At 30.1% G+C, this 17542-nt stretch overlaps 1 long non-coding RNA gene and 1 pseudogene across 1 annotated transcript in view; both read right to left on the reverse strand.

The window, feature by feature from the left end:
* Positions 1-2927, reverse strand: part of LOC145270535 (uncharacterized) — a 55205-nt gene extending 52278 nt beyond the window's left edge. The window contains exon 1 of the long non-coding RNA XR_013865426.1: positions 2826-2927. This is a non-coding gene — a long non-coding RNA (uncharacterized LOC145270535). The remainder of the gene's footprint in view (positions 1-2825) is intronic.
* A 14258-nt stretch (positions 2928-17185) lies between these two features.
* On the reverse strand, positions 17186-17335 carry LOC145271753 (U2 spliceosomal RNA; annotated as a pseudogene).
* Between the last annotated feature and the right edge of the window lie 207 nt (positions 17336-17542).

A 17542-nucleotide genomic window follows, 5' to 3' on the forward strand; every position in this document is an offset into this window, starting at 1 on the left:
TTCTTCAGGGTTTAAATGTATTGTAATGCTTTTATGGTGGTCGAAAAACGTTTTTCAGTCGCCATATTACTTCCTATTTACTTGCCTCCCCACGAGGGCAAAGTTAAACACAAGGCCGGTTTTAATGTAGAGAAGCATTGCTTAGATGTATCAGAATTTCTGTAGGAATTTTTGACACCCCTAACACGAAACTGCGAATAAAATATAAAAATCTCGTAATTTCTCTGTTAAAAGTGGGTTGTTTATTTTCTTCATGGATTATACTTCCAAAATAAACTATTAAAGTTGTTTTAAAAGTAATAGAAATATTTTTTAAACAGTAATGAATTTTCCAACTCAATATTTTTCAATTTTTTAACTTTAAAAATCTATCAAAATTTTTTGTTGATTCTATTTTTACGATATTTTCAGGGTCAATGTGAAATTTTATGCTCTTTCCAATAAACCGAATATAATATTTTAGACAAACGTTTTTTTTTTAATTCACGCCTCCCCCATTTTAAAGTTTCTATTAAAAAGTAAATAATTAATTTACTCACCGAAAAGTAAATAATTAATTTACTCACAAATTGAAGAGAAAAGGTCAATAAATAATATATTCAAATATAAAACAAAAAACAAGTAGTGTTTTTTTAGAATTTTACCTGTAAAGTTTGAAGTTTAAAACCTTTTTTTAAACCACGTTATTTTTTTTTTATTTTTTAATGGAACCTTGATCCTTGCTCCTTTAATTGAAAAAAATTAGGGCTTGAATTACATTTTTCGAGGAGTTACAAGCTTGGAAAGACATGGGGTCGAATAATTCAAGCCTCGCATTTTGAAATGTCTATTAAAATGTAAATAATTAATTTATGTACCAAAGTCTTATATATCACAAATTGAAGAGAAAAGGTCAATAAATAATATATTCAAATCTAAAACAAAAAAAGAACTGTTTTTTAGAAATTTACCTGTAAAGTCCGAAGTTTAAAACCTTTTTTTTTTTAAAACACGTTGTTTTTTTTTTGTTTTTTTTTTAATGAAACCCTGGTCCTTGCTCCTTTAATTGAAAAAAATTAGGGCTTGAATTACATTTTCCGAGGAATTATAAGCGTGGAAAGATGGGATGGAATTATTCACTATTTTCACGAAATTTCGGACACATCTAGAAGCATTTATTACTAAAAAACGAAATGGTGCAAGTTAAGCTAAAAGTTAAAAAAAAAATAATTTAAAGAATTAAAGAAAGAAAAAGATTCAAAGAAATTTCGAACCTCATTAAGATAAATAAAGATTACCTTTAAAGTAGTTAATAAAATTCTTGTACATCAAATTAAATGTTATGAAAAGTTATATGACGTTTTTATCATACATTTTTGTGAGCATTAATCTTACTTCAGACAAACAGTTCAACTTAAAAATATAAGACAATCGTGTTATATAGTTTCATTATTATTATTCTTATTATTATTGTTGTTATATTTCGTTGTTATTGTTGTTATTGTTTGTTAGGAAGTCTTATTAAAAGTGAGTCTTAGAGAGTCTCATTAAGAGAGATGTTGCGTTCTATGTTCGTGTTATGAAGAGATTCATATATATAAAAATGTTCATACTTAGAAGTGTAGAAGGTCGGTTTTTAATGGAGAGAAGCATTTATTACTAAAAACGAAATGGTGAAATATAAAAGCAAGTTAAGCTAAAAGTAAAAAAAAAATTTAAGTCAAAGAATTGAAAAGATTTTTTTTTTACTTTTACGTTAGACACAAGGTTGGTTTTTAATGTAGAGAAGCATTTATTACTAAAAACGAAATGGTGAAATATAAAAGCAAGTTAAGCTAAAAGTAAAAAAAAAAATTTAAGTCAAAGAATTGAAAAGATTTTTTTTTTTACTTTTACGTTAGACACAAGGTTGGTTTTTAATGTAGAGAAGCATTTATTACTAAAAACGAAATGGTGAAATATAAAAGCAAGTTAAGCTAAAAGTAAAAAAATGAATTAATTCAAAGAATTAAAGAAAGAAAAAATTTCAAAGAAATTTCGAAACTCATTAAGATAAATAAAGATTACCTTTAAAGTAGTCAATAAAATTCTTGTACATCAAATTAAATATGTTATGAAAAGTTATATGACGTTTTTATCATAAATATCTGAGAGTATTAATCTCACTTCAAACAAACAGTTCAACTTAAAAATATAAGAGAATCGTAATGGAAGAATCATAAATCTAAGGTATTTTTTAACGATGCGATTCCGATTCTGATACCCCTCAAAGTACACGATTCTTACGATTAATCGTCTCACTACTATTTCGTACCAGGCAAACGGTAAATTTGCATCGGGTTTGACTATCAGATTCGCTGCCAGCGACCTCTAAAAAAATTTAAGGTAACATTTACCCTTTTGAAAAACATTTAAAATTAAAATTTTCTTTTTTTGGGGGGGGGTAAGCGTTAAAGAAGTTGGTCAATTTTTACGACGTGCCCCAGCATCTTGTAAGCACCCCAACCTTCCCATGTTAAGAACAGCTTTTGCAATAAACACCTAACCCCAACCTCGAAAGCCGTTCTTAATATGGGGAGGTTGGGGGTGTTTATTCCGAAAGTTGTTCTAAACATGGAGAGGTTTATTTATAATACGCTGGGCACGTTTTAAAAATTGACCAAGAATTTTTTTATGTTAGAGTCAGTAGTGAAAAAAAAAACAATCGACAGCGAAAAAATGTTCAACGATAAATCAACATTTTCATTAGGATTATTCGTTTAATAAATGTAGTTATCTCCCTTACATTTTTAACGTATTCTGCAAATGCACAAAAATCGATACTAAATTCATGTAGTAATACTTACGTTTTTGTTTTATAATCTGCTTTCGATTAACTTTATCTGCTTTTATAAAGGAAACGATTTTTCAAATGTGATTGACTTTACAAACTCAAGTTAACATTCAAGATGATGAACGGAAGAGCAAGTTCGCAGAAAGCAAAATTGAAGAGGAAAAAATAATCATTTCGAAATAGAGCCGATTTATTTGGTGAATATCACGGATAAAATTAATATCATTTTATTTAACATTTTAATATTTACATGAGTGAGAACAGATTACAAGTTTCATCTTTATTAATTCTCTATGCATGTGCAATTTAATGGCGGAAACTGATATGGCAAAATAGTTTTGAAAGCCGCCTTCTCATGTTTATTTTAATATAAATTTCCGGTTATTTTTTTATTCTGTTTGAAAGATTAAAGCCTAAAGTAAATCTCTATATGGGAAAAAATTACACGTAAAAAAAAGGTTTAAAACAAAATGTTTTCACGTCGGCTTCACAAACTGACAAATTCAGCTAAATTTAGAAATTAAATAAATTCCCTGTAAAAATGAAAAAAATCCCTTGAAAGATAAATATTAATTTCCAAGAAAATTAGTAAAACAAATTCTTAAGAAAAAAGACTCAATGATTGTTAAAAAAAGAAGCTTCATTACCCCCCCAAAGCGAGAGTTTAGTCACAAGTTATAATGAAATATGGAAAAAAATTACACGTGAAAAAAAGTTATAAATAAAAAACTTTCACGTCGGCTTCATAAAGTGGCAATAGTCTTAAGATATTGAATATTAAAAAAAAAGAAAAAAAGGACACCTTATTTGGAAAAAAAATCCGTTCGCCTGCTTTCCAGCTGACTACAATCTGATTGTCTTCAAGTCCAACGTAAACAAGTTCTTATTGAACCGTCCCCTAAGTAATCCAAGTTACAACATTCCCACTAATGTTTACTACGCTAAAATCACAATGACTAATATATACCTATTAACCCTTAGCCTCGAGTGGCCCATGGGCCTTGATAAGTGGTGAACACCATGTAAAAAAAGAAAAAAAGTTTCGCACAATCAAAACAAGAGACAACGCGTCGCACATAAGTTCTACCTAAGCCCAAGATTCCAGAAAATCCATTTTATTTTATAACTGCCCGTTCATAAAATACTCTTAAATATGATATTTTAATTTGTTCAGATTTTGTATATAATATGATAGTCGTGATGTTAGAAGTAATAAAACAAAATAATCGAATGTCATTAACTCGAATCGAAGCCGAAAGCAAAACTGTAGCATTCAAAGCTGGTGACGTTACCACTGTACTAACGTGACATGTATATGAACTGATTAAAAATAAACCAAGATGAATATAGAAAATGTATAACAATTGTTTTCAATTCTGACCCTATGGAACTCCTGGAATTGATGGCAATTTGCATGAACTGATTGTAGTATTGTTTTTTAATATTATTTAGTGTTGTGTAAAGAAGAATGAAGAGAAAACAGGAATGCCTTTGATAAATGTTTCATCAACTTCAAATTAATACACGTGATCTCATATGATCGAGTTAATATGGCGGAACAGCTACTTCCCGTCAAGGGGGCTAACTACAATATTTATAATAGCTAACGAACCAAAGGTAATTTGAATTATAACATTTTTAACTCATGTTTACCCCTTACAAAGAATATCGCCACTTGGACGTAAGGGACTACAATTTTGGGCCATGCCTAGGAAAGATTAACAAGATACTTGTTTATGTTACACTTAAACTTCTGCATATCAGTACATCCAAAGAAGCAGGTGGCAGGAAGGGAATTCCAAAGTCTAGCTGTTTGAGGGAAGAAACTCTTAGAGCAAGCATTTTGGCATTTAAGAACATCAACAGTGAAGGGGTGAGATCTTATTGCTAAGCGGGTTTGTCGGAGATATGTACGTCGGTGATAGGACAGAGGCTGGAGCTTAGTTGATAAAGTGGGACCGATTTTTGGACTCCATCTAAGAGGGGAAAACTAAAAGTAGATGCATCAGCCCAGATGTGGCAACGATACTCCATACATGGGCGAATGGTTGCCTTGTAGTCGTACAGGATACTCTCAGGTCTAAGTAGTCTTCTAGCTCGATAGAGGGAATCCACCTTTTTTGCAGTAGCCTTTGCAATGTACTCTATGCTTTTGTTGCAGTTGATAGCAAAAAAAAGTGGTAGTAGGAAGGCAGGCTAAAACCCGTACAAGAAACCTATATCTAAAATTTCAAGTGCGTAGACCCAAAATTGTCGGAGGAGTTTGATAGAGTTCTTAAAGGTCAAATCGTTGAACTTTGACGCCAAATTTCTGGCCAAAAACGATCACATCGATTTTCCAAACTCTCAGTACCCTGTATATCAAATTTCGAGTCTGTAAACTAAAAATTGACAGGGTTATTGCGTAGGGAAATGTACAGACACGCAGACACACACACACACACACAGACACGTTCACTTTTATAGATATATAGATATATAGATATATAGATATATATACATATATATGTATATATACGTATATATGTATATTTATATATGTATATATACGTATATATGTATATATATACGTATATATACATATATATGTATATATACGTATATATGTATATATATATATGTATATATATACGTATATATGTATATATATACGTATATATGTATATATACGTATATATGTATATATACGTATATATGTATATATACGCATATATACGCATATATATATATATATATATAACATTCAACTATCATAATATATATATATATATATATGTATAGACATTCAACAATTTCTCTTTTATCTTCTTTAATACTGTTTTCATACTTTTGTTTTTTACGGCATACACAAGTTCTATAATGAAAAAAGTACAAAAAAGAAAAGTATGCTTTTTGTAAACCGCTAGGTGTGTCAGAATGTTTGGGAATTTTGACATCCCTAACAGAAAACTGCGAATGAAATATAAAAAACTCGTAATTTCTCGTTTTAAAGTTTGTTTCCCTTATGGAATATACTTCCAAAATAAATTATTAAAGTTTTTAAAAAAATAATAGAAATATGATTTTTTATCTAAAAAGAAAAAAAACAGTGTTTACAAAGTTCCTTCGCGCGTTCATGCAGCCATTTTGTTTACATAATGTAATTAATTGTATTTTGCGAGTTATTTTTTTTTTTATCAATTTTTTCACTTAAAAATCTATCGAAATTTTTCTATTGGTTCAATTTTTACATTTTCAGGTTCAATGTGAAATTTTATGCTCTTTCCAATAAACCGAATATAATCTTCTAGACAAGGATATTTTTTAAAATTCACCCCCCCATTTTGAAATGTCAATTAAAATTAAAATAATTAATTTTCTCACCTCAAATTTATATATCACAAATTGAAGAAAACAGACCAATAAATGAAATAAGCTAATTTAAAACAAAAAAGAACACTTATTTGCAAATTTACCTATAACGTCCAACGTTTAAAACCTTTTTTTAAAACCATGTTGAATTATTGTTAAGTGAAACCTTATAATCTTGTTATATTGCACAAAAAGTTTCGTTTAATTACGACAATTATTTCTATTTCATTCAGCGTTTTTTTTAGATATTTAAAAAAAATTCACTCCATGAAGAAGAAATAAAATATATTAAATCAAAAACATTTCTTTAAGAGAAAAAAAAATGCAAAATTCGTTGACTGTTTTTTTTTTATCGGCAAAAACTGATAAGTGAAATGGGATTTTTTTTCACCTAAGGTGGCCCATCTTTACTAACTTTTGTTTACAGTCAGCAATAGAAAGAGACATTAATTCTGTCGCTTACAGGCCACCACAGTTCATAAGAATCGGAGACGGTTATCTCCCCTGTTTAACGAAATATGAGCACCAGCACCACTTTCTGGTCACCTAGTAATTTCTTCATATCATAAAGCAAATTTAACTGTGATATTCGTTTTCAGCACCCCCGAAAACGAGCGCTGTTTTTTTACTAAGAGCCGACCCTCCACCACTTTTTGAAAAAGTAATTTCGTCATATCATGAAAACTAATTATCTGCACACAAATTTAAATATGATATTCGTTTTTAACAACACTGAAAACCTTTAAAAGTCGTCATTTTTAATTTTTTTAAAGAGTTGGAAAGAAACTCGACATTGACCATATATATGAAATCAGAAATACACAAATATTTTTTAAAGTGACGATAAAGTTCGAAATCGATGAAATTAAAAAGTAGTTCACTTACAAAACAGTAGAGTTAAGTTCCAAGATTAACTTTTAAACCGTCTCTACAATAAAAAAAAAAACTTTTTTAATATAAACAAATTACAATAATTATAGAAGTTTTTTTTTTTTTTTTTTTTTTTTTTTAAATAGTTGTAGAATTTGCATGTATTATGCCTCTCCGTTTAGTCCCTTCAATAGTTATCTCCCTTGGCCAGACATATTTTCTTATAGAGTTGTCCCTGACTCGACACCGGCAGGTTGCCCGGTGTTTTATTCCCTAATTGTACCTATTTACTATGCCTTCTCACGGGGCAGAGTTAGACACCAGGGTCGTTTTTTAACGTAATTGTAGTCAGCAACTTTTCTATCCCAACATTTCGTTTTAAGCCATCTCCGGTAAGAAACATATTTCCTTCTTAAAGACACTTTTTAATATTTTTAACGTTATTTTTTTTAATATCATTTCATCTTAACTACGAACTTTTTTTTTCTTTACCCACATGCCCGATTGCCCGACCCCCTTACTTTTAGCTGTGTTATTCATTTCCTTACGCATACGACTCCCCATTCAGCCTTTTCTGAAGTCCTACCTTACTAATATTCCTGGTGGACCAAGTGCAAAAGAGATCCAGAAGGGAACAGCAAGGATACTAAAAAGAGCTCTCGGTTGGTTTCAATAAAAAGCGGGGCAATGTTGGCAGCTGGTTTGGCTGCCCCATACCCAGCATTACAATCTTCAAAGGAAGAAAAATGAAAAGGGGAAAGCCTTTTATAACTTCTCGATTCTTATATTTTCTCTTTGTGTTCTCAACAATGTTTGTTTGTTTTGTTTATTCTGTTTGTTTCATTTTTTTGTTTCACCGTATCTACTCTCAATATGCATGTGTAAAAGGATGGCAAATGTGTATTTCAGCGGCGTAAATTATTTGACAGACAAAAATTGGTGCTAATGCAGAGAGTGATCCGCGCTATTTGTTTAAATCATATTTCCACGCTTAATTAAAGTTTTATGACATGTTTTTTTTATTCAATTGTAAGGTTAAAGTACAGAATAGGTACAAAACACCCTCCCCATGTTAAGAATGGCTTTTTAAATAATAACATTATTATTTCAGCACGGATCACTCTCTGCATGAGTACCCAAAATTTATAAAAAATTATTTATTTTTTAGGCGCTAGTGCACTTATTGAACCGCACTATTTTTTTTTAATAGTATTTTCAAGGTTAATTAAAGTTTTATTATATTTGTTATTTATTAAATTGGATAATCTGGAACAAAGAGAGAGCCGGTTTCCTCCGCTTGACTATAGGTGGCGTTACTGTCTGTCCACCCAGTTACGGAAGCAGGGAAGCACAAAGGGTATATAATGGCATCCTTGAAATAACAATAAATGTCTGTTATATTTTAATTTTAAACATGTTGTTTTTTTTGTTTGTTTGTTTTTTTTTCAAACATATTTAAGTTTTATTTTTCCAAACATTTACGTTTTGTTGCTTGTTTGTTTTCAAATATTTAATTTTTTTTTTTACTTTTGCGTTTTTTCTTTGTTTTTACTTTTTTTTTTTTTTCAAGCATAAACTAAATGTTTTTGCTATATTTTTCTTTTAAACATATTTATGGGTACAACAGTTTTTCCGCAAGTATTTCTTACGCTCTTATAATAAAAAAATCAACGTTTTTTTTTCTGTTATATTTTTTATGGATCCCCCCTTATTTCTTAATTTTGTTTGAAAAAAAAAAAAACTTATATATGTTTGCAAAAGAACAAAAAAAAAACACATGTTTAAAATTAAAATAGAACAAAAACATTTATTTTTATTTCAAGGGTGCCATTATATACATTTTGTGTTTCCATAACTGGGTGGACATACAGTAATGCCACCTATAGTTAAACGGAGGGAACAGTCTCTTTTTTTCTTCCAGATTACCTTAAATTGTAAGGTTTAAGTATAGGTTATATAGAAAACACCTTCTCCACCCGATGTTAAGAATGGCTTTCTAAATAATAACGTTATTATTTCTGCACGGATCAATAAGTGCACTAGTATCATTTTTTTTATATAAAACACATTATTCCAAGGCTGAAATAAAACCCGAAAAAATTTAATTTTTATTTTTTTTTCAACATTTTTTTTATTAAACTAAATGTAAAATAATTGAGGCCGCCAACTTTTTTGAAAATGTGTAAGGCTTGCCAGATTGGACATTTTGAGGCCAAATTTGGCATTGTACCGCTCTTGCATGGACCATTGGCCTTTCTAATGTTTGCCAGATTGGCCTTTTACGCTCTTGCATGGACCATTGACCTTTCTAATGTTTGCCAGATTGGCCTTTTACGCTCTTGCATAGACCATGGTTCCACGCAAGAGCGAAAAAAAGTGCCAAATTTGGCCTCAAAAAGGCTAATGCGTCAAACATTAGATAGGCTAAATTTTAAAAGCAATACAGCGGCTTCGATTTATAGTTTTTTGTCTGTCAAATAATTTACGCCGCTAAACTACACATTTGCCAAAAGAATAAAAAAACATAAACAAATCGAACTTACTAGAGGATATAATGACTTCCGGTGAATGCTGGAAAAATATCCAGTAAATAAAACGTTTAGTAAATCGTTATTTGTATTTTAAACTAAATATTTTATTGTGGTTTATTTTTGGGAAGGCATTTCATTTAACTCAATATGAAAATGGATAATAAACTTTAAAATATCAATTATTGAATGGATTTTATTATTTCCTTTTCTTTAAAAACTCAGTTTTATTTTTATGGATACATGTGTCCATTGACACCGATATGATGACTAAAATCACAAATTATTGTCTTTTTAAATTAAAAATAATGCATGAATTTCTGTTTGCTTTTTTATATAAAAATAAAGCATTGTAGATGTTAACAATTAAAAATAGTTTTACTATTTCACGAACATTACGATTAGTAGTATTCATTCAATATTTTCACAAAATTAATATAAAAATATTCAGAAAATATTCACATTCATTTCAAGTCACGTGTGACACTTCATAAAAATCAGTAATCTTAAACTTCATGTTATTCTCACGAGATCCTCATTTAACTAAGCCTGCATAATGAACACTCGTTACTAGAAAACATTTACGTTTTAACGATTTGAATTAATATTTCTAACACGTAAATAAATGTTATTTTATCTTAATACAGTGATTTGGAGTTTTTTGTCAAGTGTCGTTATTTTCTGGAGTTATTTCTATATTTTTATTTTATGCATGTGAGGATGTGCCTTGGTGGAAAGCTTCTATTAATCGTTATACATTTTGTACATTCATCTTTAATTATTAACTATTAATTGGTGATCTCGTTAAATGTACTTTTAACGGTCCTGCAGATACTCTACTACTTTTCTTGCACCTGCAATCTCGCTCCTAAAAATTGATCGATCCCAATTATGAATGGGTTAACACAGAGCCACACACAGAAGTTAGTATCTATCTTTTTTTTTCAAGACTTTACTTCACTAATTATTTTTTAAGCTAACGTGAAAAAAATTTTCGGGTTTGTATTACTGTACACATAGATTCGAAAAAGTTGTCAAAGAACAAATATATAACAAATAAATGTTATCAAAGGCAAAATAAGTTACTTTTCTACCAAACTGGATATATTTTTTGTGTTTTTATTCAATTTAACATGTCTATTCAGCTCGAAAAACATACATTGTTTACCGATGTATTGGAAAATTCAAAATGGCGCCCGACTCTCTCTTTAACACGGTATGTTCGGAAAAATGTTATAAATAATAAACTAGACAAAATACTATTAACAACCCACCGAATATATGTAAACCTATGTCACGGTAACATATATTGAGCGAGTTTCTAACAGTATTTTGTCCAGTTTTAAATTTATACCACCTTTTTCCCGAACTTACCGTGTTAAAGAGAGAGTCGGGCGCCATTTTGAATTTTCCAATACATCGGTGAAAACAGTACGTTTCTCGAGTTGAATAAACATGTTACATTAAATAAAAACACTGAAAACATATACAGTTAGGTAGAAAAGTAACTTATCTTGCCTTTGATAACATTTATTTGTTATATATTTGTATTTTGACAACTTTTTCATTATAAACTTTTTTCACGTGTAATTTTTCCCCATATAGAGATTCACTTAAGACTTTAATCTTTCAAATACAATCAAGAAATAATCGGAAATCTATAAAAATGTTTAACCGACTTTCTAAACTATGTTTGCCTATCAGTTTACGCCATTAAATTGCACATACCATGCAAAGAATTAGAGAAATAATAAAGATGAAACTTGTAATCTGTTCTCTGTCATGTAAATATTAAAATGTTAAATAAAATATTACTAACTAGCAGGACCCGTGGAAATTCCATGGTAGTTAAAATCTTTTAAAACACATCAGTAAGAAATTCCTTATAAAAATGAACGTATGGAAGCAAGTAGAACAAACAAAGAACTTTAGTTTAAACTTTTATTGGAGGTCAATGCGATCGTAACTGATGCTGTTAATATTGTCAGGAAGTGCTGGTGATGACTGAGGCGGTGACAGGGACGTCGATCAGCTTCTTGGAGTGAGAATAGTTGTCAGTCAGCCGGTTCTTGGGAGTCAGATTGTGAATTTAAAAAACTGTGTGACATTGCTGATATCGATTTTGTGCAAGTTCTGATGACCCCCACGTTATTTAATATTTCAGGACATTTTGGATTACACGTGTAAGTAATGAATAGGTCACAGAAAACTGCCATTACATCTTGATAAAGCTGTTGTAGTTTCCTAGGACTTCCTGCAAATGTAGATAGTAGAATAACTGGTACACCAGAATAACCATCTTCATTCCTTGCTAAATTATCCATTAAGCCAGAATATTGAGCAGCTCTTAGTTGACTTTGATGGCTTTTAATGAAGTTAAATAAGCAACCGTCAACTTTTACATATGCAATAGACTTTTCTATTCATTTTGAATTTTATTCAATGAAGATTTGGAAATTCACAAATATTTTTTAAGTCGAATTATTGATATAGATTTCAATTAATGCATCACAACTTCCTGATAATATAAATAGAACACTTTGAATTTTCTGTACAAAAGTTTTTTTCCATAAAAACATTGTAATCTGTTATAATATTCAGATTCTTGTGTATTACATGCATAGAAAATGAAGTGTTTCTGTAAATCTTACGAAGTACAGTTAAATTTTGATTTTTCGATAATCAAAATGATGTGAGGTAGGTTATACCTATCAAATTTATTGTCAATGTTATATAGTTAAGTAAGCTGGCTAATTGGCTATAAAGTAAGTTATTCCGAACTTTGATCTAACATTTTAATTTAAAAAAAAGTTTAACATTTTCTTGTATCTTTTTTTTATATTAAGAAAAATGTAAGCATCATGCTGAAATAATGAAATGCCATTCTTAATAAGGGGAGAGGGTTTGACTATTCTAAACCTTCACCTAAATAACGATTTAACGAAAAAAATGTTTAAAATGTTCTTGTATCTTTTTTATAATTTTTGTTAAATAAGAAAAATCAATACTTTGATAGCACTATTGTAAGAATCATGCTGAAAGCCATTCTTAATATGAAGAGGAGGGGGGTTAACTATTCTGAAACTTCACCTAACAATGTAAAAAAAAATAAGGGAAAAATATATGTATGAACAATAAATATTTCTTCAGTTAAATGAAATATACTGTAAATCTTTAAATATGGAATAAATATTTATTTAAACCATAATTATTGAAACAAAGTATTTTACTGCATAAAAAACGGTTATGGGGAGAAGGGTTAACTATTTTGAACCTTCACCTAAATAGCGATTTAATGAAGAAAAATTTAATGGTCTTGTATCTTTTCTTTTATAATTTGTTTTAAAATAAGAAAAAAAAAGGTAAATATGCAGATACGCTACTACAGAACACCGACCACTCTAATTTGTTTTTTTTATAGGTAATTGAGGTCGCTGACAACGAATCTGATAGTCAAACTTGGGGCAAATTTACCGTTTGCATGGTATTTATCCCTGAACCCACGAACTACGTTCCACCATTTTTCAGTTTCCGTTTATGCTACGTGCATGCACGTTGTAACATAAATGACGGCTTCACCAAGCAAACTACGTTGGGGGAGGGGATTTTTTTTCCAGGACATAGAATTTTCTAATTTTCAAAAATACATTATAGCACTTTTTGGGTGGAAAATTTAAAATTAGCTGAAAAAGAAATAAAACCAGAAAAGGAAAGCACTCCAAGTTGGAGTAGGGGGGGTAATTTATCTGTTGTTTTTTTTTTACCTGGAACATAGAATTTTCAAAAAGTAACGCACCGATATTTACCAATTAGAACACCATTTAAAATTTTCCGAAGATTTTACTGTGTACATTGGGGCGCGAGCGGGGGGGGGGGGCGGATGTGATGTTGGGGCACGCGCGCCTCAACATCACATCCGCCCCCCCCCCGCTCGCGTCCCCAATGTACACAGTTAAATCTTCAGAAAATGTTAAATGGTGTTCTAATTGGTAAATGTCGGTGCGTTACTTACGGAAAAACGTTTAACTAAACTGCAAAAGCACCTATTAAGCCACATAAGTTCTATAATTGAATCCCCCCCGCAAAAAAAGAATGAAAAACATAAAGATGTTTGGTGCTTATGTTTTTGTAAACCACATTAAAAACTACGCGAGACAAAAAAAAAGTCCCCCAATTTGTTTTACTTTTCTTTGACTGTAAGTCATTAAAAAAATGTCAGTCCGTAATTTTTTGATTACGCCATGTGAGAAGGCAGTTTGCTAGGTGAAGCAAGCCGTCGTTCATGCTGCAGCGCCCGCGTAGCGTAAACGGAAGCTGCAAAATGGTGGGAAGTTATTCGGGGGTTAATACCATGCAAACGGTAAATTTTCCCCAAGTTTGACTATCAGATTCGTTGTCAGCGACCTCAATTACCTATAAAAAAAGAAATCAGTGGTTGGTGTTCTGTAGTAGCGTATCTGGATATTTACCGAAACTTCATCTAACAATGTAATAAAAATAATGGAAAAATTCTTCACTTAAATAAAATATACTGAAAATCTTTAAATAGGAAATAAATATTTCTTTAAATAAATTAAATCTTAGGTAATGAAGCACTGTTTTATTTCATATTAAAAAAAATTGTTGTGTCAATTTTTTATAGTATTTAAATATGTATGCCCTGTCGGTGGGCATTAGAAGATGAATGCCTGTAAAAGAAGCAAAATAAAACGAACAAAACATAAGTAATAACTATGTAAACAACGTGAAGCTGTATAAATGTTACAAAATTACTCGATTCGGCATTAAATAACACGAAAAAGGATTGATATGCCGTAAAACAAACAAAACAGAACAAGACGTAAAATATGTTTTGACTCTGTATTTGCGAATGGTTACTTTGGTGATTTATTTAATAAAGTCATTCTTGACTTTTGTAACATGTATTTCTAAACATTTTTTGTTGTGTAAGGCTCACTCAAAAGTAAATAATAAAAAAACATAAAGTGGCACAGTAAAAAAAAAACGTACTCGTAGCGTTAAATGTAAAAAATATATTTATTATTGAATAAAATAGAATAAGCGTTCCTACAATAATAAACAGAAGACATCGTTAAAAATGTCAGTAAAATACTATACTATTTAAACTGGAACGATACCTTCTATGCATAACTGTCTTTAAAATAATCCGGAACCATAAATAGACAGTTATTATTATTATTATTTTTTTTTTTGTTCGGGAACTTTTTGGGAAATAAAAGGGTTAATGATTTTTAACTGATAAAGATTGAACAATAAAGGGAGATAATTCACAATAATTAATGTTTGCGATGATGATGATGCGTTTCATTAATTAATGTTTGCGATGATGATGACGTGACACCGTACGGACAAGCAAATTAATATATAGATTTTATCCGTGATATTCACCAAATAGATCGGCTCTATTTCGAAATGATTTCCTTTTTTTATTTTCCCTCTTCAATTTTGTTTTCTACGAACTTGCTCTTCTGTTCGCCATCTTGAATGTTAACTTGAGCTTGTAAAATCACATTTGAAAAATCGTTTCCTTTATAAAAGCAGATAAAGTTCATCGAAAGCAGAGTATAAAACAAAAACGTAAGAATTACTACATGAATTTAGTATCGATTTTTGCGCATGTGTAGAATACGTTAAAAATGTAACTAAGCGAATAATGAAAATGAGATTTATTGTTGAAAAATTTTCGCTGTGAATTGTTTTTGTTTTCAATACTGACTTTAACATAAAAAAAAACAATTTCTTTATCGTTTACAAAATAAAAAAATAATTTTATAGATTTTAAATGTTTTTAACTGTTTCACAAGTTTAAAGTAAAAAAAAATGTCTTGTTTTTAAATTTTTTTTTCAGCAAATTATTTTATATTTCGGGTGTGCTTCAAAAGTCGGACAGAGAATTATTTTTCATGATATGAGGAAATTACTTGTTCAAAAAGTGGGGATCAGTTTTCCGTATAAATTTAATGTAAAATAAGCACCCACTTTCTAACCACATGGTGATAATTTTTTTATGTTTTGTAGGCCTGCCTGAAAGTCGTTTTGGTAAATTGTTATTTACTTTCCAGCTGAACAATCATATTTAACCTTACAACTTCGATAGGTTTTTGGGTATGCTGAAAACGAATATCACTTTAAAATTTGCTGCAAACAAGTAAGTATCTGGATATAAAAAAATGTAATTGTTTGTTATCAGTGGTGACCAATTAAGTATGCACTTGCACATACAGAATTGGCCACCATCGATAACATAAGGAATTACATTGCTTAATACTTGGAAACCTACTTGTTTGTGGTAAATATGTGTGCACTTGCACATACAAAAATGGTCATCACTGATAACATAAGGAATGACACATATCTGTATACAGATTATACTTTATTTTTGTTCTTTAATACCTTCGTCTCTTTATTGAAAGAGGAAATCAGAAAAAGAAAACAAAAACAAAAAGATTTTTCGCTCAAAAAAACAAAAAATTATCCCCTTCCTAAGTGGCCATAAAGTGGGTGATTATTTTATGTTTAATTTATATTTGAATATGATCCCTCACTTTTTGAAAAAGTAAATTTTTCATATCATGAAAACTATTTCTCTGCACCGATTTTAAAAGTATATATTTGTTTTCAGCATCCTCGAAAACATAAAAGTCGTCATTGTAAAGGATTTGGGGAAGGGGTGGAAAGATTTTAGACATTAAGCAAAACAACAAACCTTATAAATAGTGTTGACTAAATTAAAAAAAATAATGATTCTTAAACAAATTACAATATTACAATTCTGATATTTTTAGATGAGGAATGATTCTTTGTATTATTTAGATTATTAAGACTAATGTTCTCATCTTGAGTGTTATTTATTATGCAAACATTGTAAAAATAACACTTGTCGAATATTTACTTACTGGATTGTGATAGTACACTTTAACTTTAATTCTGTTTTAAAAAGTGAAGACGATATAAAATTTAACTATTTTGTATTTCGGGAGAAATTAATTGTGATAGATGAAAACATTTGAATTATTATTAATGGATTTTCCTAAGTGAATATTCTGCATTTGTCATGTGCACAGACGGTGGCTGCTTATTTTTTCACTAGTCAGCTATCCTACAGCTGCTTCTGATTTTCTCACATGAGCACCATGCACGTTATATTACAAGAACATGTGTTTTTGGATAGTTGAATGATATATGCAGCATTTAAATAAAATCTGAGTATTATAACTCTAATTTCTTTCATAATTTATTTCAGCTGGTAAGACCCATCTGAAAAGTTGTTTAATCCAGGTATTTTGAAAGTTTAAAAAACAAGGCCGATAGCTATTAGTTGCGTGCTCTCGTGTAATGAATGCATGCATGAATGTAGGATTGACAAGAAATTCTTAAAGATAAACAAAAATGACCGAAAAATGGGCTGAAATGACTTAAATAAATAAAAAGTAAATGACTTAGAATGACTTTAATGAACTTAAGGATGAATTGAATGACTTGAATGCTTAAAAAATAACTGGAATCTTTCAAAAAAAGATTGAATGATCTGGAGAATGACTTGAATGGCTTTGAGATTGACTGGTTGTAAAATGGGTGATCATTTTACATAATATTAATACAGAAAAGTTATCCCCCACTTTATATCACAAAATTATTTGATTTAGGGAAGTTGAAACGTTATATTATGTGGCAAAAGTTACAAACATAAGTACAGCATGTAGTAAGAACAGATACTACACTTTGATCTTGGCCAAAAGGCCAAGAAAAGGGTATTTATTTGCTCCCCCACCAAGCAAATTAGGCACAAGGCCAATTTTTAATGAGAGGAGTGAAGGGGAAATGGGGACCAGCTCCCTGGGGAGTAGGGGAGCTGAATAGTGACAATTGGTATGAAGGGTTGTCCATACATTGACCAAGGTCTTATATGTGGGATTGCCCCCACATATGGTCTTTGCTTGCAGTATCTGCCGAAACAGAT

The sequence above is a fragment of the Euprymna scolopes genome, chromosome 46 (assembly GCF_053919585.1).
Source record: "Euprymna scolopes isolate OS-2025 chromosome 46, ASM5391958v1, whole genome shotgun sequence".
Taxonomy (NCBI): domain Eukaryota; kingdom Metazoa; phylum Mollusca; class Cephalopoda; order Sepiida; family Sepiolidae; genus Euprymna; species Euprymna scolopes.